Raw genomic sequence first — 25,655 nt, forward strand, 5'->3', positions numbered from 1 at the left:
AATGCTGTCACTATACTAAGAGGCTATTTATGTAAGAGCCATAATAGCCTGGTGGTTAAGACTCGGCTTCCTATTCGGGCTCTAAAACTAAATTTAAAGTATTTGCATATTTTTCTTTATAGTATTGCTGAGAAAAGACGGAACATAAACTTCACATTTACAGACTCTTAATTTTTAGTGCACACTACCAAACAATAATTATTCTCACGATTGGCAGCTAAATTCACGAGGTTTGACAGCTCTTTTAATTACAACTGTCAAACTGTGTCTGTCCTTTTCATATTACATAAGTAAAAAGAGGATGCAAATACTCTAAAATTTAGTTGTACTCAGAATCAGTACTAGTAAAAATATAGGGCTATTAAAATTACACATTGCTGTAAATCTCGTGGAAAACTGTAGCGCAGAAATAAAATGATAGTAAATTTTTCACTGAGAAGTCTTATTAAGTAGGGAACTTGGCGGCTGCACAGTGAGTTCGTATATTCAATTTGTCATCATCTTAAGACTTAGTAGCGTCTTTGTGTTAAAAATAGTTGCCACTAGGTACTCTACTTCAAAAAGGTAAGTCTTTCTTCTTTGTAGTCGTATTCCTTCATTGCTGAGGGTCGTGACTCCTTTCCTTTAATCACATAATGGCAGGAGTTCTCTTGGGATAGTAATGCGGCGGGTTCCCAGATTCTTCCGCACACAACTCACTAAGAGAATGCGATTTTACAGGTTTTTACAGCGTACCGACGGCTTAACGTGCTCCCCGAGGCACGGAGAAATCGAAAACGCGAAATACGGACCTCCAACGTCGGTCACCCATCCAGTTACCGACTTGGGTCAATGTTGCTTAACAATCGCAATCGATTGATATGCGTTGTCACAACTAGGCCACACGTCTTGTCAAATAGTTAAGTACTAAGTAGGTAATATTATTAGTTACTAGCTAATGCCCGCGACTTCGTTCCCATGGATATAGGTTTTAAAAATCCCGTGGGAACTCATTGATTTTCCGGGATCTATCTCCATTCCTAATTTCAGCCAAATCCGTCCAGTAGATTTTGCGTGAAAGAGTAACAAACATACATCCATCCATACATACAAACTTTCGCGTTTATAATATTACCTAGTAGGATTTACGTAACGAGCAGTTGCCCGCGACTTCGTACACGTATAATTTCTAATTTCCCATGAGATTAAGAAAATTATCCACTGTAAATAGTCTTACTTGCTTACTAGGTCCTACTTAGCCCTTGTTACTAAATTGTATGGAACCCTAAGAAAACCACTATGGCATAACTTCGTACAGCTTTCATAGGTAAGATATTCGTCCAACCTTCCAACCCCATTTTACCCTCTTAGGGATGGAATTTTGTAAAATTCTTTCTTAACTGATGCATAGCCTATGCATCAGTTAAGAAAGAATTTTACAAGAAACCTACCTTCCCAAATTTGAGATTCGAAACGGTAAATAACATTTTTAACCCCCGGCCCAAAAAGAGGGGTGTTATAAGTTTGACGTGTGTATCTGTGTATCTGTATATCTGTGTATCTGTCTGTGGCATCGTAGCTCCTAAACTAATGAACCGATTTTAATTTTGTTTGAAAGGTGGCTTGGTCGAGAGTGTTCTTAGCTATAATCCAAGAAAATCGGTTCAGCCGTTTGAAAGTTATCAGCTCTTTTCTAGTTAATGTAACCTTGACTTGTCGGGGGTGTCATAAATTTTTAATTTACGCTTGCACCATACAAACTTTTATTTCCTATCCACCCTTAAAGTAATTTGCAGAAATGCTTATAATATACAGTTCTTCATTATTTAAACCTATATTGCGGTTGCATTCGAAAATTCAATTACAAAATTAAAACACTAATGTTACAATAGTAAAATCTACCAAAAAAATTAAAATCCCCGTGCGCACCCACATTTGTTATTTTCTAAAAAAAACCTATTCACTACTCTTTCACGAGAGCAAGCGCAGAAATACACAGTAAATCACTTGTTTCCAAACGATAAAACTGTAACATAAATTATTCATCCATAGCCAACTATTCCCGCGCTAACAAAGTTATCTATTTGCGTTATTAATTCGAACAACTTTAGGAATAAACATTCAACTGTACGCGAAACACGATGTAACTTCCGGGCTAACTTGTTTATTGGTGCACGAACGCTTGCATGCGACTTTGCCATGCTTGGTGACTTGTTACAAATGTTTTGACTTTGTAATACTATGTGCAGTAATTAAATAAACCTTATCCAAATAACTTGTCCAGGGGGTTGGGCAAACATTTGCCACAAGGAAGAGAGAGAGTTTTATATGAATTATCGGTATAATTTTCGAGTTTCTTCAGAGAGAGAGATACTTAAATAAGCAAACCCATAATATTTTCTTGATTCTGTAATTTACTACTTGTAATAAAAATAAACTCAAAATTTTAAAGTCAGAGTTTTATGCTTGTATAAACAAGTGTAAATTAAAAATTTATAACACCTCCGACAAGTGAAGTTACAGTAACTAGAAAAGACCGAAAAGACCTGATAACTTTCAAACGGCTGAACCGATTTTCTTGGATTATTCCGCGCCTACGATCCAAAGTATCAGAGTTTTCCAAAACATCATTTTCAAATAAATAATTATGTAACTATCTAGGCAACGTCCATCTTGACAGCTTGACATTTGTCAATTGACATAATATTATGAACCTAACGGTTATCTAACCTTCTTTTCTACAAGAAAACTAAAAAAGAGCTGATAACTCTTAAACGGCTGAACCAATTTTTTTGGATTATAGCTAAGAACACTCTCAATCAAGCCACCTTTCAAACAAAAAAAAGTAAATTAAAATCGGTTCATTCGTTTAGGCGCTACGATGCCACAGACAGATACACAGATACACAGATACACAGATACACAGACACACAGATAAACAGGTCAAACTTATAACACCCCTCTTTTTGAGTCGGGGGTTAAAAAAAGAACATACTATCTGATACTAATAAATAACCAAATCAAAGAGTTTCCACAGGATTTTTAAAAAACCTACATCCACGCGAACGAAGTCGCGGGCATCAGCTAGTGTAGGTATATAGGTGTAGGAATACCTACAAAGGCGCGGATTTGTAAGAGCAATCTTCAGGAAATCTACAAGAGTACATATTCTTCGGTACGATGTCGCCGAGGTAAGGTTTAATGAAATTGGTTAGATTGGCTAGTGCATTATCACTTAAGTACTACCGTGAAAGTGCAGTCAAATGCTAACTCACTCTTAGCATATACCACTAACTTGTCACTGAATGAAAACTTGCACAAGAATTGAAGTATGTAAAGAAATCCGGACTCCTGCAGGTTTTATACAAGGACAAAATACTGACCAAGATTTCCTCGGACCTGAACAAAGTTTGTTTCCAATGTATTTCAATTTTTTTTTCTTTATTTTACTCCAGTTTGATTCTAGGAACTATTTTGGTGTTAAGACTATTATAGTCATGGCAAAATGCCATATCTGACCCAATTTAGAAAAGATTTCCGTATTTTGAGCAAATCTGCTTCTTTTTGGACTCCAAAATCATCATCCCCAACGTATTAGGCCGAGGCGACGATGGTGGGATGAATTAGATATTTACAGTTAGGTGACCCGAAGAAACATAGGGAGTTGTGGAAGAGTAGGGAGGCTAAGTGCAGGATAATTTAGATTAAGTTAGATAAATCTAGACTGGTGTTAGTTCCTGGAAATGCACAGTAAGATGATGTCCGATTTGGTAATCACTCGCAAGAACTAGCCATGCGCAACAATGTTGAACCCTCGATTCAAATAGTAAGTTTCATCGAAGTGCATTCGATTGCGATGCGACTGTGGTATGTTCGGACCTATAATTTTTTTCTTCCAATTTCAATTTCAGCCTTACATGATTTCCCTAATACGATAATAGCACCAATTAGCTCAATATAAATACTATAATCACACCAGTATCACCATGATGTTGATGTTACCGGTGTGAAGTAATGGAAACAAACTTATTTCGCATCTCTAGGTCGTCGGTATGCGGTGACCGCTATTAATTCAGATTGAGATGCATTCCAGACTTCAGTACCTTAAGAATTGCTGCTCGATAAGAAATGTTGCGACGTTTAGGTTTAAAATATAATTTTTTTTATTAATAGCTCGTTCACACAGGCTGCGTAAGCGTTGCGTAAGCGTAGACGTAGCGCGTACTATTGCGTTGTAATGCATAGAACTGTATGAAACATTGCATACCGCTTGCGTAAAGCGTAGACGTATGCGTAACCCGCTGTGTTAGGGATTTGCGCGCGTGTCACGTGTACGTGCTTGGTGTGAATCGGCCTTTAAGAAGTAATCTCCGGAAGGTGCAGGATTATTTCAAATAGGATAATCCTTTTTACGGATTCTGTCCTTCAAAAAGACATCTAAAATAGCTACATAGCACGCTGAGCGACTTTGATATTATAAACGAGTCCACGTTTCAGCTCCTACGTCATAACATAATAATTATATTTATTAACTAAATTACTCCAATATAACTTGGTAAGTAACGATCTTGTATCGGAAACCCATTACAGCTCTAGTGGCCAAATTTCGTTTCAGGCTACCGTCAACGTGGGTACATTGCCTAGTTAATTGGAATATTGATTTAACATTGGATTCTGACATACTATTACTATTACTTGTTCTCAGTAGACAAAGTCGAAGTTAAACTAAAATGTAGTTTTTTTTAGTTGACCTTTAGGGTGCCTGTCCACTGAAAAACGGAGTGGTGAGACACGAGTCCTTTGACCTGTCAGATTATTGAAAGATTAAGTTGAAAATTATAACTTCGGAAAGACAGACAGACTGACACATGAGTGATCTTATAAGGGTGTCTTTTTGCGATTGGACGTACGGAATCCTAAAAATGATTGGGTCTTTGCTGGAAAAAGATCCGAAAACTGCTCCAAATAACAATTTTTTTTAGTATTACTGAAAACAGAATACATAAATTTTTGTGTAGTTTTATATGATTTAAATATTGAATAATAAAACGTTTTTCAATACTTATAAGTTTTTTTTTTTTGCCAAAATTTTATTATTGCCATTCCTTTCTCTGTCCACTACAGTGAATAAATCTGTCCTTCTCACATTTTTTTGGGGCCTTATGGCCTCTTAACGGGATTGTGTTCATAATCAATCAGAACTTTACTATGTAATTACCATTGCAACTTTACCTATTAAGTATAGAGTGTGTTATTAGATAAATCGTTAAATATGGCCCATTATAACGAATATGAAGGCAACTATAGCCATGAATAACGGCAAGTAGCGACCCTGTACCGGAAAGCCGTTGTAGGTTAACGCCAAAGTTTCGTTCTAGGATTACGTCAACATGGGTATGTACATTACATTGGCTGCGATAATTGAGAAATCGATTTAACTTTGAAACTCCACACCTGATGTTTAAAGTTTCACGGACACTAAGATTTACCTACGTACAAATCTTTAAGCTAGTTAGTGCGTACATTTTGAGATCGAGGGAGTGAGCTGTGAGAGCATTTATCTTGGCTTTAATTTGAGTGTTTATTTGTTTAAACTGATTTATCATCTCATCATGATCTTCTAGTGGCTATTTCCTGCCAAATTTATTCATATTTTAGGCAATCGCGCTCCAATCTAGATTTCATCATTGCACTTTATTAGGCATGATTGTTGTCAAACGCAAGCTTATCTTACAATAAAAAATTATTTCGAATCATTGCAGGCACACTACTGAGCACAGATATCCTCTTGGAATGAGAAGAGCTTAGATTGCGTTTTCACTGACGTGGGTGGAGTGGAGCGGAGCGGACCGTGAATTGGTCAATCACACAGTTTCTTTTGATGCGGAGTTATCAGACCAATCCCGGACTGACTACACATCGGATATACAAAGAAGTCCACTAGGGCCATAAGCCAAGATGGCAGGCCCTAGCCGGTGAATTCCCGGCTAAAAGCTCGTCACCAGGGCACAAAGTTGCCCTGCGCCTCACCCGGGTAAGGAGGCCATGCCTCGAGGCCCGTACCCCCGCTTGGCCGTTCCGACCAAACGGAGAAGACCCGCACTCTCTCTGCGGAGTTATTTCGAGCACTGTAGCTTTGGCTCAAATCACGGTCCGCACCGCTCCTCTCCGCCTACCTCCGCGTCAGTGAAAACGCACCCTTAGCCAACACTCTACCATGCTACCCAAGTATGGATTGACATACTTCACACTCTATTGAGAACAATATGGAGAACTCTCAGGCATGGAAATATTTCTTAACCGTTAAAGCAAGTGATATTCATGTGTATACGTTAGTTATATTATGTGTACGTGGATATAGAGTTCTCCGAGTAAGGCATCTCCTTGACAACTTAAACCAGATCAGCAGTCGCTAAGCTTCACAAACAATATTGGATATGTCAAACCAAACGGTATTCAGCTTCGATACCGAACTAATAGCACAAAGGGAGTGAGAGCATTCAATAGTTGTTAATCTTGGCTTTAGTTTGACTTGTGTATTATTAGCTGTTTAAATTAAGTCATGTTCTCAGTAGTGGGCCTGCCAAGACCGAATTAAACCTATATTGAGAACTGGTTGGGCTGTAAAAAGGTAACAGACAGACATTATTAGAATGAAATTGGGTAATAAATAGCGCAGCTATAATGAAAAGTTGTGAAAGAGGCAGTTGAACAATGTTTTAAAGAAAATTGGTACCTATTTCCCATATTCAAAATCAAAGTGTTTCATTCACCCTGTTTTACATCAAACCAAAGAAAATTGTTCTATTAATTAAATCCCATTCATCAGACTCTGTAAAAGAGTGACTTATTACTGTCTATAAATATTTGATTTATCGCTAGTCATTTATTATAAGGTTGGATGAATGGCATTTACCAGGGGCTGACCACTTTATTAATTTTGAATTATTATACAGGGTGTAATTAGAATGCTAGCGCAAACTTAGCTTTTATTATTCTATCTAAACACAATCCGATACCAATAACATTGCCTTATATTTCTAGTAAAGTTTAGTCTAGCCTTAAAGTAATCACACTAATATTATAAAGGCGAAAGTTTGTATGTGTGTGTGTGTGTGTGTGTGTGTGTGTGTGTGTGTATGTTTGTTACTCCTTCAGGCAAAAAATACTGGACGGATTTGGCTGAAATTTGGAATGGAGATAGATAATATCCTGGATTAGCACATAGGCTACTTTTTATCACGGAAAATCAAAGAGTTCCCACGGGATTTCAAAATACCTAAATCCACGCGGGCGAAGTCGCGGGCATCGGCTAGTATTTAATATTTTTAAAATTCTACTATGCATAGCGTGCAAAATTCGGGGTCAATGCCCCGTCTACAACGTGGCACTTATCTGCGCAACGTTCGTTGACCTCTGGTCTCAGTCAGATGTTTTATTTACAATACCTTGCAAACTTTTAGAAAATACCGGTTTTTTAGTGGTATCTTGTCCGTAATCGTCAGTAGTATCACCTGTCTCCATTTTTGCTACCGTTCTACATACACCCTTTAGAGAAAACTGTCCGTCTCCAACCTCCCCAAACCGAATATCTCTTAGCTAAATATTGCGGTTGATTAAAGGTTTATTTATTAAGGTTTTATTGGAATTTCTTCGGATAGAAAAGTTACAAGATTATTTATTAAGGTTGGCGGAAATCAGAAAATGGATTGAAGCATGAAATCGGATTGATCGAAACTTGGAAATAGCTTCATTTTCTTAAGTAAATATCTCGTTGGATATGGGCTCTTGCTCATAAGAGAACTAGAAAAAAATATTTAAACGCAATTCAGCTAAAAAGTCTCCATCTATCTATCCACCAGCCTGTAGAGTCCACTGCACACATAGACCTTTTGGAGTGTGATTCACCTATTATATTGTGGTCTTCCGTACTACCCATCTTACTTTCCACCATCTTTTTCGTTGGTACAAAATGTCACGTAAAAATGCATTTTTAATTATTGTCCGTACCATACCAAACAAATAGACATGTACGTTGCTATTTACCACTGAATACATTCAATTTTGAATATATTGATCCAGAATTGATTGTATTCAGTGCTACAATGTTCTTGTGGAATTCAGATTATGAATTCCACAGAACAGAACATTCAGTGAACATTTCAAATCATGTACGATAGCTTTGTTTCGTGAAATAGCATTGATCGAAATTTTGAAATTAGCTGCCTTATTCACTATTTGAAGCTGTCAACTGTTAACTATAACTTCCCATTGCTCATGGACCTTCTGGAGCACTGTAGATTGAGTAAATATTGAGTTTCAATAAAACTTTTATACTTCATAATATATGTCTTTATTGGCTATCTTTTGTTAGATATGATAGATATTAATACTTCATTATCTACTGTACGACGTGCAGATGATTGTTCTCTTTTGCCTTTTTCATTGTTCTTCTTTTCTAAAACTCCATTAGTTTTGCTTGTTATAATTATTTGTTCTCTGGTTTCTTGCTGGTTCTTCCGGGTAGGAAACGCATTCCAAACCAGTAGTAGATGCTATTGACAATTCAAAAGTACTTGTAAAAGTCTGATTGAATAAAAATATTTTGAATTTTGTCAAATTGCTTAAACTATCGTGAGTGATTTCCATTAAGTATAAATTGTTATAGTCATCGCGGTTGAGACTCCACTAGAACTGAGACGTTGGCTAAATAAGTACTTGAGTATAGCCGTAACAATCTATACTTATAATAGACAAAACTAGAACAAAGAAGAGCTACCATAAAAAGACGGGCTTAATCATATCAATCATAACTCGGTAGGATTACCTATCATTTCATGTGAAGTCATGAGACATTTTATGTGAAGTCATGATACACAATAAACGTCTATACAATGAATTTCCCAAACGGAACTTTCAATCAAAATTTCAAATTATGTTCATAACTTTTGAAGGGTTTGAAAACTTTGAATTCATATTTTACAAAACTTGAGAATTAGCTTCCATTCCTAATTAAACCTTTAGTTCCCCAACCTCCCCTCGCCACAAAGTCGCGTCTTGGCCAAATATTGGGTTTGAATAAAACTTTTATTATTTTTGCTTCATTGGCTTTTAATTTACAATTCTCTTTTTAACATCAGTTTTAAACTTCAAGCATCAGTTTTTCCTTCCAATTTTAATATGGGTACTTTCAAGTCAAGAGTGAAGTAGAGTACTTCTAGGCAAGCACGCTCCATCTTAGGCTACATCATAAACTCAATTTACTACTACTCAATTTATATCTAAATCTAAAATAGGTACAATTCGTGCTTTAGACTTTAGACAAAAGCTGCTTTATTCTTTGAAGATCGCACGTGGAATAACTTAAGACCGCAGGCGTTCTATTGCGGTACCTAACTAGACTCTTATGTCTTTGAGATGAAACTGAAATGTTGATGAGATTTTTATTAGATTTCAAAGCACTTTTTAGTTCACTTTTATGTTGTGGAAGCTTTAAACATTTTCATGTATTCATATAAAGTTTGAAAGCGGTGTTTATCCAAGTGGTTATGACGTGAAGAAGATATTGTCATCGTCATCCTCTGCCCACTGCCCTTTCAGCTGACTATTTCGTTGAGCTATGTCGGTCACTTTGGTCCTCCTACGGATTTCCTTGTTACGTATTTTGTCCCTCAAAGAGACACCTAACATAGCTTTGAACTTCCGGACGAAGCTGTCAAGTTGAAATCCATAGAGCGCACTTTGACTTTGCTTAGACTTAAGTTTCAGTTAAAACGAGACAGATTTATGCCAGCGGTATAACGCTGTCTCGTTTTAACAGTGTCTTAAGTGTGAGCAACGTCAAAGTGTGCTGTATGGATGTCAGCCTGTGTCCAAATTTTCATTTATTACAAATTACAAACTCATAATTCAACCTTCCTACTACGAGACGTCAAAAATGGTCAAAATAAAGTAACAGCCACTATTAAAATTTTATAAATTCTCCGAAATGTATGTTCTGGTTAGAATCGCCTACATAAATTATTATTTTATAGCATCGGCGAGGATGGAGACTGCTATTTAATTCATTCAGGCGCTAACAATATGCCAGACTTGTTAATGCACTTCCCCCATTTAAACATTATTGCTACTGGCATTTGTCCATTTCTTTGGCATATACATAGTATTGTTGTTATGTTATTACATATAACCAGGCTGGGTTCACTTGGTCACGTGATGCGACCAATATCTGTTGTTTAAACTTAGTATATGGTACATAATGTACCCAAATTCCATTTGAGATAGCCCAAGTCACAAAAATGGTCTAAAACTGACAACTTTGACGGCTCCCCATTTCCTTATTTTTTAAGATAAATATATAAAAATATATTCGTACTCTTCTCAATGAGCTCTAAAGAATGATACCTCACATGCCAGGATAAAAAAAAATCAGCTCCTTTTTCATGTATGGCAGCTACCCTGAAAGATAATTTAATCGTTTTTTTAATTCAATACCTATTTGGTTTTGGGTCAAAGTTCTACACCAAATACCAAAATTTCAGGTTTGTAACTCATTTACTCCACGAGCTAGAGACCTGTAACATACATACAAACAGACAGAAAACATTAATAGGACTCCGTTTTTAACCGATTTCCAAAAAAAGGAGGAGGTTCTCAATTCGTCGGAATCTTTTTTTTTACCTAAATCCTAAAAACCTAAATCCACTGGAAATGGCAAGGCAGATCCTAAGCAATCTATACTAATATTATAAAGAGGAAACCTTTGTATTTTTGTATTTTTGTATGTTTGTATTGAATAGGCACAAAAACTACTGGACCGATTTCAAAATTTCTTTTACCATTACTTAGAGGGATTCTTCCGAATCCGTATAGGCTATATTTTATCCCGGAAAATAGAAAAAATAAATGTCCACCCGTGCGAAGCCGGGGCGGGTCGCTATGGAGAATAACTATATTCTTTCTCACTCTTTCTTGTCAGTTTTGTTTATTTTATTACTGAATCTATTTGTGCCACACAGTGGCTTCTATACAAGATACCCAGACTGTAATCTGTCAGAGTAACACGCACGCTGATTCCCTTACTCGACATCATCTTGACAATAACGGACTCAGCCGGCATTACCCTGTCTCCGAACACTTGACAAGTGACGTTTATTGGCCTAGTCACGTTGTATTGGGACACAGCCATGACTGATATCTAGAATATCCATTACACTTTTTACACGGCTACCGAGTAAATATGAGTGTAAATGTTTTTAGAGTTCATTTATGTGAGTTCCTTTAACCCCCGACCCAAAAAGAGGGGTGTTATAAGTTTGACGTGTGTATGTTTGTGTGTACACAGTGTGTGTGTGTGTGTGTGTGTGTGTGTGTGTGTGTGCGTCTGTGGCATTGTAGCTCCTAAACTAATGAACCGATTTTAATTTACTTTTTTTTTTGGTTGAAAGGTGGCTTGATTAAGAGTGTTCTTAGCTAATCCAAGAAAATTGGTTCAGCTGACCGTTTGAAAGTTATCAGCTCTTTTCTAGTTACTGTAACCAGCACTTGTTGGTGGTGTTATAAATTTTTAATTTACACTTGTAAATCATTTAATAGTTAATTTATGTGAGTTTCTTTTTTCTACCATAACTTCTAAATGCCTGAACAGATTTGGTTGACGTGGAGGTCATCTAGTGTTTTATAAAAATACTAGAGGATGCCCGCGACTTCGTCCGCGTGGATTTAGGTTTTTAAAGATCCCGTGGGAACTGTTTGATTTTCTGGGATAAAAAGTTGCCTATGTCAATTACAGGGACGCAAGCTACCTCGGTATACCCATACAAATCGGTTAAACGGATGGGTCTTTAGGAATCCCGTGGGAACTCGTTGATTTTCCGGGATAAAAAGTAGCCTATGTCCATCCCCGGGATATAAGCTAACTCTATACCGAATTTCGTCAGAATCGGTTAAACTGTTGGGCCGTGAAAAGGTAGCAGACAGACAGACAGACACACTTTCGCACTATAAATTCGCGTGATATTAGTATGGATATAAAATAGACTACAAAATAAAAACGAGTAAAAGTATAACGGTAAGCAAAAATTGAATCGCGCCACGCTCAAGTTAGACGATATTTTCAAAGTGGACGAGTTCCTGAAAGATTCTGCAAAGTGTTAATAAGCCTTGGGGGCGTTTTCAGTTTCCACTGTCTCAGTTGGTTTTAAAACATAATTTAACTTCGCTGGGAACTTTTTATGAGTTCATTTTTAGGGTTCCATACCTCAAAAGGAAAAACGGAACTCTTGTAGGATCACTTTGTTGTCTGTTGTGTCTGTCAAGAAAACCTATAGGGTACTCCCCGTTGACCTAGAATCATGAAATTAGACAGGTAGGTAGGTCTTAAAGCACAAATAAAGGAAAAAAATCTGAAAACCGTGAATTTATGGTTACATCACAAAAAAAAAATTTGAATAAAAAAAATATGTTATTCTAAAAAATGTGTTTCTATTTTCAAAGTAAGATAACTATACCAAGTGCGGTATCATATGAAAAGGCTTTACTTGTACATTCTTAAACAGATTTTTATTTATTTTTAGGCCAAATAGTGTTTGATTTATCGTGCAAAATGTCGGAAAAAAACATCCGAGTACGGAACCCTCGGTACGCGAGTCTGACTCGCACTTGGCTGGTTTTTTATCCTTGCTTATAATTAGTGGCTAGATAACTTTCTAGCACAGATAATTCTCACTGTCTAGGATGTGATTTCTGAAAGTTTTTACTATTTAAAAAAAGATCCTTTTCACTGTCTATAAAAGCAATGCTTTTTACAAAGTTTAAACAACGTATGAAACTTTTTAATTAATGACTTATTAATGACCCTATTATTATTCACTCACTTGGTGGTGGAATTTTCAAAATCCTGAGACACGTAAGTATTTCTTTATTTTTATCCGAAAGCCAAATACGAATTTTCAGGGATATAACTTGAAAAATGTCGGAGTTTCATACAAAATTTCACCCCTTATTTACGTTAAAAAGTTTGACTTACATTTAACTTTTAGACATTAAAATAATGAATGCCCTAATTTTGTGTGCGTAAATTTAATCTAAAGCCTCTAACAGTGGAAATGTACATTCCCTTCGTTGAGGTAATACCCAGCGATATAAATGTTCGACTAGATGAGGCACTTCATAGTAACAACATGTTCCAACGAATATTGGTGTCCACCCTCCTGTTAATCATAATCCGCTTTAGACGCAGCTCGTTTATAAAATACATACATACCTAACGTCTATTCTGTTTTTAATAGCGTGCAAACGAGCAGGCGGTTCACCTGATGTTAAGTGGTTACCGCCACCCATGAATATTTGCAGCACCAGAGGAACCGCCAATACGTTACCATTATTTCAGGAATTTGTTGATTCCCTTGAATAACCACATGTTGAAATCTAGTGGGATCACCGCCGAAGGGAGTAGTTTCCACAACTTTTTTATTTCAGATACAAGTTAGCCATTATCTGCAATCTCACCTGGTGGTAAGTGACTAAGATGTCAGGTGGTAAGTGGCTGGCTAAGATGGAAGCGGGCTAACCTAGAAGGGGTAACTAGTTTTCATTAAACTCACCCTTTTGTTTCTAGACGGCATCGTATCGGAACGCTAAATCACTTGGTGGCACGGCTTTGCCAGTAGGGTGGTGACTAGCCACGGTCGAAGCGTCCCACCGGACCAGATCAAAAATTTAGAAACTTTAAAATTCTAAACCCCTGCCAGGAATCGAACCCGGGATATCCTAATAATATCACAGCGCTTACCACTGCGCCAGGGAGGCCGTCAATAATCTTATTTCTATTCCTAAAAACGAACTGCGTCTAAATTGGATTTTGATTTACAGAAGTAGTCAACTGGACACCGATGTTCGGTGGAACATGTTGTTACTATTGTACCTATGAAGCGCCGCGCCACAAAATTAAAAAAAAATTAAAAAAATTCAAAATATTTTTATTCAATTAGACTTTTACAAGTTCTTTTGAATCGACAAAAGCATCTACCACTGGTTCGGAATGCCTTTCTTACCGAGAAGAACCAGCAAAAAACGCGGCGGTTGCTCTTTTCAAAGATTTGATATACAATATTATGATTTGATATACCACATCTAGTTGAACATTCATATCGCTGGTATAACCGCACGAGGTTTTTGCATTTTATAATGAATCACACACGATTCCCGCGGGAATGCTTCGAGAAGATTCCATTCATTACTCGGAACTGGATGGAATGTTATTATTGAGATATGTTTTTATTAGATGTTTCGTAATAAGAAGATCCATAGGGACTAGATGATGGTCTAGTAGTCTAGGTAGGTCTTTATGGAAATATCCTTTAGTTATCATATTCTTTACCTATATTTATAGTGGTTATATTATGCTGTTACATTATATTATCGGAAGACACTGCCTCCTGAAACACAGTTTTCACTTCATCAGGAGGCAGGCCTCCTAAAGTTTGTAAACACTGTTTTGTAAAGATAATAAAGATATATAATATATAATATCTTATATAATAAAGATATATAATATATAATATATTATATATTATAATATCTTGGAATGTCAGAAGCGCTTGGTATTGAAGTGAGGACTATGAAACAGGCAGTGGAGGAGCGTTTCTTTGGCCGCCTAAAAAAAGTTCTCAATAGTCTTTTATCTGGTGGCAACAAAGTACGTGCCTTTAATGGCTGGGTTATGCCTTTACTTATATACACTTTTGGCATTCTAAAATGGACTCAAACTGAACTGGATGCCTTGGATCGAAGAATCCGAAAATTGTTGACTACATATCGTATGCATCATCCACGTTCATCTGTTATGAGATTGTATATCCCACGCAAGTGTGGAGGGCGTGGTTTTTTAAATGCCAAGAACCTTCATAATCGTGAGGTATGCAATCTCAGAGATTATTTTCTCAAAGTAAATGTGGGAATACATAGGGATGTAGTTGCAGTTGATAAAGGTCTTACTCCGCTTTCCTTAGGCAAAAATAACTGGCGTAAGCCCATAGTGCTTAGCACTTCGGATCGCATAGCTGTATGGAGGAGTAAGGAGTTGCATGGAAGATTCTACAAGGCCTTAACTAGGCCGGATGTAGATTCCATAGCCTCTGTATCCTGGCTACAGTTTGGGGACCTCTTTGGGGAAACCGAAGGTTTTATCTGTGCAATTATGGACGAAGTTATTAAGACTAATAATTACCGGAAACATATAATGAAAGATGGAACGCTTGACATATGTCGTGCGTGCCATCTTCCTGGGGAATCCCTCAGACATATTGTTTCCGGTTGTTCTTATCTTGCTAACGGCGAATACTTACACAGACATAATCAAGTAGCCAGGATAATCCATCAACAACTTGCTCTTCAATATGGCCTTGTAGATACTGAGGTGCCGTACTATAGGTACGACCCAATATCAGTTCTTGAAAATAGCAGTGCCCTGCTTTACTGGGATCGTTCGGTTATCACTGACAGGTATATTGTAGCCAATAGACCTGATATAGTGCTAGTTGACCGATCAGCGCGTCGAGCAATGATTGTTGATGTCACTATTCCACATGATGATAATCTAGTGAAAGCAGAAAAGGAAAAAGTATCGAAATACTTGGACCTGACCCACAAGATTACCGCCATGTGGAGTGTTGACTCAGCGATTATTGTACCGATAGTTGTATCAGTCCACGGTCTTATTGCGAACAGTTTCGACCAACATCTTAAGAAACTGTCGCTTAACTGTTGGATCAAGGGTAAGATACAGAAGGCAGTGATTCTTGAGACGGCACGCATTGTGAGGAGGTTCCTCACTCTGGAGCCCTGACCACTGACGGCTTGGGTCCAACCCACCCTGTTGCCAGTGGGAGTCATTTTATCATATTTTTATTCAATGTTTTTTTTTTCCCGTTACTTTAGTTTTTTGTTGCTTATGTTATTTTATTTCTCTTTTGTTTTTCTGTTATTTATTGATTTTGTTGTTGATGTTATTTTATTTTTTGTTGTTTCTGTTATTTTTTCTGTGTTTCTGTTATTTTTTCTATGTTTCTGTTATTTTTTCTGTGTTTCTGTTATTTTTTCTGTTGTTTCTGTTATTTTTTCTGTTGTTTCTGTTATTTTTTCTGTGTTTATGTTATTTTTTCTGTTGTTTTTGTTATTTTATTGTTTGTTGTTTAAAAATAGGATAAAATGAGAAAAATAAATAAATGAGAGAAAAATTCTTGAAAAAATATATAATAAAGAATAAATATACTTAATAAAGATTGTAACAGGATTTTGCAATAAGTTCACGTTTTATAAAAATTTAAATTATTGAGAGAAATCTGCGATAGGTAGGTATCGTTGGCGGGACTGCTTTGCGGTAGGGTGGTAACTAGCCACGGCTGAAGCCTCCCATAAGACCAGGCTAGGTTTTAATAAAAACTGCCATATCCCGCCCGCTTAGCCCGCTTCCATCTAGACTGCATCATCACTTACCACCAGGTGAGTTTGCAGTCAAGGGCTAACTTGTATATGTATTAAAAAAAAACATAACTTTAGGTTTTGACAGAGCGAGACTAATTTAGTCTGTGTTTTTTTTTTAAAATTATATAGACTAGCGCTCGGCTGCAATCAGACCTGCTAGCAAGTGATGATGCAGCCTAAGATGGAGCGCGCTTGCCTAGAAGTTGCCTATTCACACTTGACTTGAAGGTACCCATATTATAGGTGGAAGGGAAAACTGACGCCGGAAGGGCGTTCCATATCCTAGCGGTTCGAATTAGGAAAGAGGAAGCAAATCGTTTCGTACGTGTTCGAGGAATTTCGACTACGTACGGATGCAGACCTTGACGATGCCTGGCAGTACGATGGTAGAAAGGTGAAGGAGGAACCAGGTCAAAGAGTTCTTGTGCACACTCTCCGAAATATATCCTGTGTAGAATACCGATTTACTTACTTAGGTTTTTTAACGAGAAAATTCTTTCTTTTACATCTGTAAAAGGCTTTTTTCGGCACTGCATATAGGTCAAAATACAAACGTTACAGTACTGCGGAGGCTGTTGTTTTTTACGTTATCTCTGTTTGCGTTTAAAGCCTTAGATAAACACAACGCGAACAGCTAGAGTTTAGACGGTTGCTGAAAACCTGCATTAATCATTATTACAATCGCAATTGTTGTGATTGGCTGAATTTGTGGTATTCTTGTTGCAACAATGTATTGTAGCCAATACTGAACGAGTGTCAACCAATCAAAGGTGAGTGCGATCGGGACATTACAGCTTTCTGCTACCGCAATCGAGCCACAGAAGCATATCTAACGCGGCTATCTGGAATCCAGGCTCTCTGCATCGTATTCTTCATTTCTTAGGGTCGCGACCCCTTATCATTATTTACAAAGAATAGGAGAATTCTTGGGATAATAATGCGTCGTTTTTTTTTGCTAATTTATGGGGTGGTAAACTTTATTGCCCAGGAGTCAGGACGCCAAATTTTAAAATACAGGGTTGCACGTTCTATCGTGATAATGCCGCTGCCAAGTGCGAATCCACTGTAGTACACGCGATGGGCATGCCCACGACCCTAAAAAACTTGTGACGTCACACTTTCATGGTTTATTGAGGTCAATAGGCTGATTATATTATATCCAAGGCCTTAATAACAAACACGCAATAACACGTCATTTAAGTACTTCTGTAATTATTTTCGTAAGCGTACAATCTAACATTTTACAGGTTTATTAATTTACTAGTGTTCGTCCCACGGCTTTGCCCACGTGGAACTATACACTGTACAAAATCTTGGTCAGGGCGTCATATGTTTTGTAAACTAAGTATAACAATTTTATTATGACTGAGTTCATACTCCAATTCGCACGTGGTCGATTTTCGAGTGGCTGTGACCACAACCTTTTTGTGGCTGGCCGCCGCGCTTCCTATCTCTCCAAGTCCTTATCTCTGTTTGCGTTTTACGTTTAAATTCCGACGTAACATATAATTGAAACACGCGCACACCACGCGGTTTGCATCCTTAATGCCGTAAACGGTCAGAGCAGCCTTCCGTGAATAATAAAGCGATTTTAATGCGAAAAGTTTAACGGAATATTGTTTATATTTATTCTGTGGTGGAAACTTTGGCAAGTTTTGTTGTGAACTCCGATTAATTTCGGTTTAAGGGAGAAAAAGTGGTGTTGTTACACAACCGTCGTACGCGATTTCGGGGAAGTTCCACGCTTCGGTATGATGTGTGGATACTTCTAAAGTAAACATCTTTTGTTGGTGTACTGCACATATTTTTGAGTTAGCGCTTATAAAAGATTAATACCGTGTCATTATTTATAGGTTACTTACTCTAATGTAAAATACTTACATTAACCTAACTAGCTTATCCAATATTAAGTATATTCTTTACGCATTAAATTCCCTGTAGTCCATCGGCGTACTTCTGGTAATATAGGTACATTGCTTCATTTATAATTTATACATAATACATATCATTATAATACTACAATCAATCTACTGAAGGCTTTTTCGATTGGTAGATATGTATGAAAAATGAAGAGATTCCTAGAAACTCAAACGAGCTTTAATTTTTCATATGAATTGAACACTGTGAATTATAACACTAACCAATGAACGATTTAAATCTTGCAATGCGATGTGCTTCCAAATAGCGCCTGTTATAATATTAAAGTGCGTTCATTAAAAAATTGCTATTAAAATTTTACGAGCATCATATTACTTTAATGAAAACTAGCTTATACTAGCAACTTCGTCCGTGTGGAGTACACAGATTTTTACCTTAGGGTTCGTATTTTAAATAAGGGGGTAAAATAGGTTTTACCCCCTTATTTAAAATACGAACCCTAAGGTTCGTAGGACCACAGACACCCATACACACACACACAGACAGACAACAAAGTGATCCATTGCTCCGTTGTTGTGACGCGATTGAAGGACTAACCATATACTAACAAGTGAACAATACTTACGCTTTTATAATATAAGTAGTGATTAGCTTACGCCCAGCATGCATTGCAATGTGACGTCATCTAAGCAGTAATCCGATTGGTCTATTGAGCACCACTCCACTAAAGTCCGCCTAAGTGGAAACCCTCCAAAAGGTTTGTTCAATAGACCAATTAGGTTAGACAAGCCATCGTACAATAGTCTTACGTGATTTTCATCAGTGTCATCTCTCAACAATCTGATTGGTCGAAAGCTTTTCCGCTCAGTTACACTCCGCTCCGCTTGAGTAGAAACGCACCCTTAAAGTGAAATGAGGAGCGTACATATAAAAGGAAAATGATTTGCGACCGTGACCTAAAACTACTCATGAAAAATACATCTCATATTTTTTTACGAGTAGTTTTATTTTTGTTTCTTACTTCTCTTCTCTAGCATCTCATTAATTCGAATTATGTGCGCTCTATAGAAAGGTTTTGTGTTTCCTTATAACATAATAGAATACTTGTAGAAGTTTTTTTGGGTATAAACATGGTATAAAATGAAATATGAATTCCGCTTGGCTTGATTTTACGGTCAGCAGTTTGAATGTCTTTACTCCCCATCGAGAGGTTCCTAGTTCGATTTCATGAACGTTTTTCATCATTCTCATCATTCATCATGATCAACCCATCGTCGGCTCACTACTGAGCATGGGCCTGCTCTCCAAATGAGAAGGGTTTGCTCATAGCAAGGGCTTTTATCATTGTCGGATAGGTAGACTTCACACGTGTTTGAAAACATTATGGAGAACTCCCAACCTCTACGTGTTGAATCTGTGTTCTTCGCGTAGGTCATGTTCCCCACATTGTAATAATTCGTTAAAAATATTTAAATAATACAAATTAGGGTTCTTCAATTAGGGTGTTTCAATTTTCAAAGTAAGACAACTATACCAAATGGGGTATCATATGAAAGAGCTTTATCTGTACATTCTAAGACATATTTTTATTTATTTTTATGCATAATAGTTTTTGATTTATCGTGCAAAATTTCGGAAAAATACCGGAGTACGGGACCCTCGATGCGCGAGTTTGACTCGCACTTGGCCGGTTTTTTGAGTAACGCTTAAAATAGATACCTATGGGAATCGCACACGTAATAAACTTTAGTCTCTGAAGAAAACATGCCTAATAAATACCTAGTGATGTTATATGAAATCGCGTGTGTATAAGTTCCGTGCCGAGATATCGTTTGTCTGAAGGGAGCAATTAGGAAACACTCATTGCATTCACTTGCCCGAATGAAAACCGGCACAGATGGATCCGGGCACGGAATACAGAGATTTGATCCGGTCCGGTGGTTCAGATGCTGAAATAGGAACATAAGCTCCGTAGTAGAAAGTGATAAGCTATGAGTACTTTTGTGAGAGAGATTACACTTTCAGTTTGGGTCAGTTTTTCTATTTACACCATACTTTTCGTTTACACATATTATTACTTATGTATTAGGTATATATTGTCTAAGGCTGACCGCACTTTGGATGCGTTTTCGTACGAATTTAACTCGTGATAGCACATACAACGTACAAGAGGAAATCCGTAGGAGAATCAAAGTGACAGACACAGATAGCGCAACGAATTAGCCAGCTGAAGTGGCAGTGGGCAGGCTACGTCTGCCGCGGAACTTATGGCTGGGGTAGACGTGTTTTGATGTGGAAACCGTGCATCAGCAAACGATCTCCGACCCGCTGTACTGATGACCCTAAGAAGATAACGGGAAGTGGGTGGACGAGGAAGGCGGAGAATCGTGTGTGGTGGTGCGCTCTTGGGAAGGCCTATGTCCAGCAGTGGACGTAAACAGGCTGATTTATTGAACACGCACAGACACTCCAAATTCTATACGGAGGCTCGCAAACTGGGTGTTAGTTAGTTTTATTTATACCTACGTTCGTGTAGTTCCGACGAAAACGACCCAAACTTGTTGACAAAAGTAGGATTTTGGTATCATTTGTGTGATGAACATAAAAATTGATGTAGAAAATTTTATTGACTTGCTTTACAGACACAAAATATTATGTTTTATAGATCAAAGTGGGATCAAAGGAGATGCAGATTATTCATCACGCACCGTAGAGGACTTCAAGAAAGTTATATTTAATACTTATTTTTTACTTTTACTTTACTGGAACACTGTCTATTTGACGGAGAAAACCGTACCTATTCCGTGTGCGCACTCAGTTCGTATAGCGAGTGCTCAACGTTAACGTACGTTACTGTGTATCCAAAGTGTGGTTAACCTAAGACATGTTACAGTGGTAGTCGAGTTTCAGTTTTCGAATACACTTCCCTATTACCTTTAAACTTTTATCCGAATAAAAATAGCGCATTATCTTTGCAAATAAATATTTGCAAGCAAGATTCCGCGATCTGGCTTTAAAGTTAAATTAAAAACTTCGTAGTGTTTTTGCCGGACGCGACTATTTAGAGCCGGGCCGGAGTTTCGTATTGGAAACACGTCAAGCGTTCCGCGACGCCATGTTTTTCTTACTGTTTTCTTGCCCAGTTCTGGAAACTTCGGAGAGCCGAACTTGGTTTGAACTTACAGTGTTAGGGTTTTGCTCCCGAATTCACTTTTAATGGCCTTTTTCGCCCTAACAGGTTCTTGGTATTGGTTAAAATAGGCAGTGTGTAGGGACTATATTGGTCCCCTGAGGACGGTCCTCAGCAGGCGCCGCTGGCTGGGATGCGCGAACGTGGTTGACCCTGTAGCCTAGACACCAGGCGATGCGTGGAACACCGTGTGGTTTTAGTCGATAAGAGTTAGACATAACCTCCGTACGTCCTCGGGCACGGTGGTATCCATAAAGACTTCCCCAGGAAAGAGAAAATACAAAAAAAAGACAGCGCCTAGGCAAAACTGTCGCCAGATAGAAAAATGGTCCTCGAGTCGGGAGGGCCACCATTGCCAGTGACTTGGTTATGACCACAATATAAATACAGCGCAGATAAGTATTTCAAATTCAAAATTAATCAACATATTTCTAACAGCACCCAGTTATTACAGATTTGTTGCCAAAATGTTGTGCGATTAATTTAATTTCTCATCCGTAAACGGCCGATTAATGGACGGAGTGCCACCCAACCTGTCAACCCATAAAAGCCATTTTACGATCCATTTTGGCCCACAAATGGTCATTTAGCCGGAACAACGTCATTTCAGTATGTTCAGAATCAGAACATCACGCGTTACGTGCATTTTAATACAGACCTGCCTAGCGCTTTCTTTATACCAATTTAAAAAAAGAGGTTACTTAGCCGCTGAATTCTGAATTGAATGAAAGAGTTGACTTCTCGTTCAAAATTCCTCAGCGCCTGAAGATCAAATACTTCCAACAGTGCGTGTCGGCATTGATTACATATGCGGATCTGAAACATAGTCTGTATGGGCCTCTTATTCTATCTGAGTCAGAGTCACTTAGCAAGCTTTAGAGAGAGTTACGCTCGGAGTTCCTCTACGTGATCAAATAAATGAGAAGATTTATAGAAGAACCACAGCTACCGCCAGCTGGAGTGACAATTGGTGGGGCACATAGTTCGAAGAATTGATTAACGTTGGGGTCCCAAGGTGTGACTTTAAAAAGATGACGGAAAGCGAGAAAATTATTTTTGTGGACGTATATGGGTAGATGTATCATTTCAAGTTTCAACTAAGTTATTATTAAAGGGCATGGTGCCCAAGACACTGGCGCTATTGGTTGAACTAAAGGTAGCCGTTGGGCTAAAAAAGCGTCAGTTTTTGGGTCAACTCGCGAAAATCAATTACTGGGACAAGACGTTAATAAAAAAAATTGTGTCCGGTGACCAGAGAGCCTTATGGATCAAGGGAAACGAGTGAGGAAAGCTGTTTCCCGTGTTCTTAAAGGTTTGTGAAGTCCACCAATCAACACTTGACCAGCGAGTTAGACTATGGCCAAATCCTTCTCATTCTGAAAGGAAAGTTGCCCTTAGTAGAGAGCTGGTGATGGGTTCATCATGATGATGATGACCAGGGATACAGAGTTCCAAAAGCAATCGCCTAAACAAAGTCTACTAAGAAGAACTAGTTTAATCAAAAATGCCTCACAAAGTTCCACAGCCACACGTTTCCACATATAAAATGAATATTTCGTTGTTTTTTACATCCACCATCGAAACGGCTAGAAACATGAATTTGCGAAAGGTTTTCAAAAAGCACAACGTAGGACTGGTTTGAAACCCCGGTAAAAAGATCCAACAAAAAAAAAAGAACGCCGCTGAAATGTTTTTAGTTTTTCACTACCGTAGCCTAAAGTATGCCTTTGTAAGCTGTATAAAAAAGTATTCGTACCTCACATTTGTAGTACTATTTTGCTCAACAAATTGCTACGTTGTTTAAAAGTGCGTTGCGTTAATAGACTTACAGCCGAAATTAACAACAATCTACTCGTAACTGTAACCTCACTGAAAATCTATCTTCGGTGTAAAAACTAAACTTATGTTAATGGTTTTGATTTACAAATTATAAAATTTTAATTTAAGATGTTACAATTAATTAATTTGAAAATCCAAAAATAGAACCAATGCTACCCTCTGTCGGCAATTCCTACTGACTGCGAATTTTTTTTGATCAATAACGATGATGAAATTACTATTACTTATTGACTGATAGATTGATTAATTATTATTATTAATAACTAGCTGACGCCCGCGACTTCGTCCGTGTGAATTTAGGTTTTTCGAAATCCCGTGGGAACTCTTTGATTTTCCGGGATAAAAAGTAGCCTATGTGCTAATCCAGGATATTATCTATCTCCATTCCGAATTTCAGCCAAATCCGTCCAGTAGTTTTTGCGTGAAGGAGTAACAAACAAACACACACACACACACACATACAAACTTTTGCCTTTATAATATTAGTGTGATTTAAACTGATACATTATTTTATTTGTTGCATAATAGCTATTACTTACAAAAAATTATGCTAACACAACATAAAATCAGTATGTTTGAGCCTCAATAGCTCAACGGTTAGAGTAGTGAGTGGACTGAAATTCGAAAACTCGCCAGTTCGAACCCCTCCCGTTGCACTATTTTGTCGTACCTACTCATAGCACAAGGTTTACGCTTAGTTGGAGGGGAAAGGGGAATATTAATAATCATGATAAACTTGGCTAATATTAAAAAAAACTAAGATCAAGGATCACTGCTGATCACAGATTAGTGTACCTAAGTTGTGCACCACAGATTCGCGCAAACCCAAACAACGTAGAAGTTTCACTACTTTCTCGTTTCCACAGTCGATTTTTTGTGATTCTTTTGACTCTGCATAGCCATGCCACATCAATGACACTGCACAATGTGCTTTCGGAAACTCGATGCTTTAACAACTACAATAATTCAAGTCAAAATTGGCATGAAACGACGCGCGCTGCGTAAGTGCAAAGTTTATATTATTCGTGAAGCGAGTTGTTTGCGCTGAACGCAATAAATTCGGTCGGAACGTCGAACGATGAACTTTTTAATCGCATTCCGGTCGTATACAGATAATGTTCTTTCTACGGTTTTAAATTAAAACTGCAAGTAAATAGTAAATATTTCGTTTACAGGTCAACATAATATTTTATTTTCATAACATTAAATTCACAAAAGAGTTCTCTGATTTGCCATTGCATAAATTTGAACACTGTTAAACAATATTAATGAACTTTGTAAAATTAATGAAATTTACGAAGTGGTAATTAATTACCGCCCTCAGCAATGAGGAATACTACGCTGAGAAAGAGAAGAGATTGTTAACAGACGGAGCTCTTCAAAAGGCAGATGATACGTTTAAAAATGTTACCAAGTAAATAAATGTAATATTATGAGTGCCTATCACGATATTGAATTTCCACGAGTGACAGGATCAAAAGGTCTTCAAACGCGGTTGTCACTTTGTACCGGAATGCCAGCTTTGATATCTAATCAATATTACTTGACTCGAGTATAAGATACGTATCTATTGCTGCGTATTTATTAAGCTAAAGTAATTTAAGATGATCGTACGCGATTGTAAAAGTGAACAGGGGGTGCAAGAATTGTAGAACCTTAACCTTAACTTACAAATTCAATTTCAATAAGCGACAGGATCAAAAGGTCTTCAAACGTGCTATTCACTTTATACCGGAATGCCAGCTTTGATTCTAATCAATTGACTCGAGTGTAGATAAGTCCGTTTTAGATAATACTAGAGGATGCCCGCGACTTCGTCCGCGTGGATTTAGGTTTTTAGAGATCCCGTGGGAACTGTTTGATTTTCCGGGATAAAAAGTAGCCTATGTCCGTCCCGCCCCGGGATCAAAGCTAATCCTGTACCAAATTTCGTCAGAATCAGTTAAACTGTTGGACCGTGAAAAGGTAGCAGACAGACAGGCAGACAGACAGACAGCCAAACAGACAGACAGACAGACAGACTTTCGCATTTATAATATTAGTATGGCGTATGGATTATGCTGAAACGAATTTTCAAGAAGCACACGGTCGTAAGAGTGAGCATCCTACTGATTCACTAACTCAGTGTCTAACTCTGAATGGTGGGCCACTTGGCATTTGTTGTGAATTCATTGCAGGTTTTCTAAGACAAAATATTTTATTTTCACTCAGTCAAGCAGCAATGTAGAACCAAACCAATATCAAATGAGCTCGTGGCTATATCCATTCAGTGCTTTATACTAAG

The 25,655-nt window shown here is 37.7% G+C and overlaps 1 long non-coding RNA gene across 1 annotated transcript; it reads left to right on the forward strand.

Moving 5' to 3' along the window:
* Positions 1-251: 251 nt before the first annotated feature.
* On the forward strand, positions 252-17,243 carry LOC123869131. The gene is made up of 4 exons (XR_006796816.1): positions 252-264; positions 11,627-11,631; positions 13,647-13,650; positions 17,110-17,243. It is a non-coding gene; the product is annotated as an uncharacterized LOC123869131 (long non-coding RNA).
* The last annotated feature ends 8,412 nt before the right edge of the window (positions 17,244-25,655 follow it).

Source organism: Maniola jurtina, chromosome 10 (assembly GCF_905333055.1).
Source record: "Maniola jurtina chromosome 10, ilManJurt1.1, whole genome shotgun sequence".
In the NCBI taxonomy this organism is placed as follows: Eukaryota; Metazoa; Arthropoda; class Insecta; order Lepidoptera; family Nymphalidae; genus Maniola; species Maniola jurtina.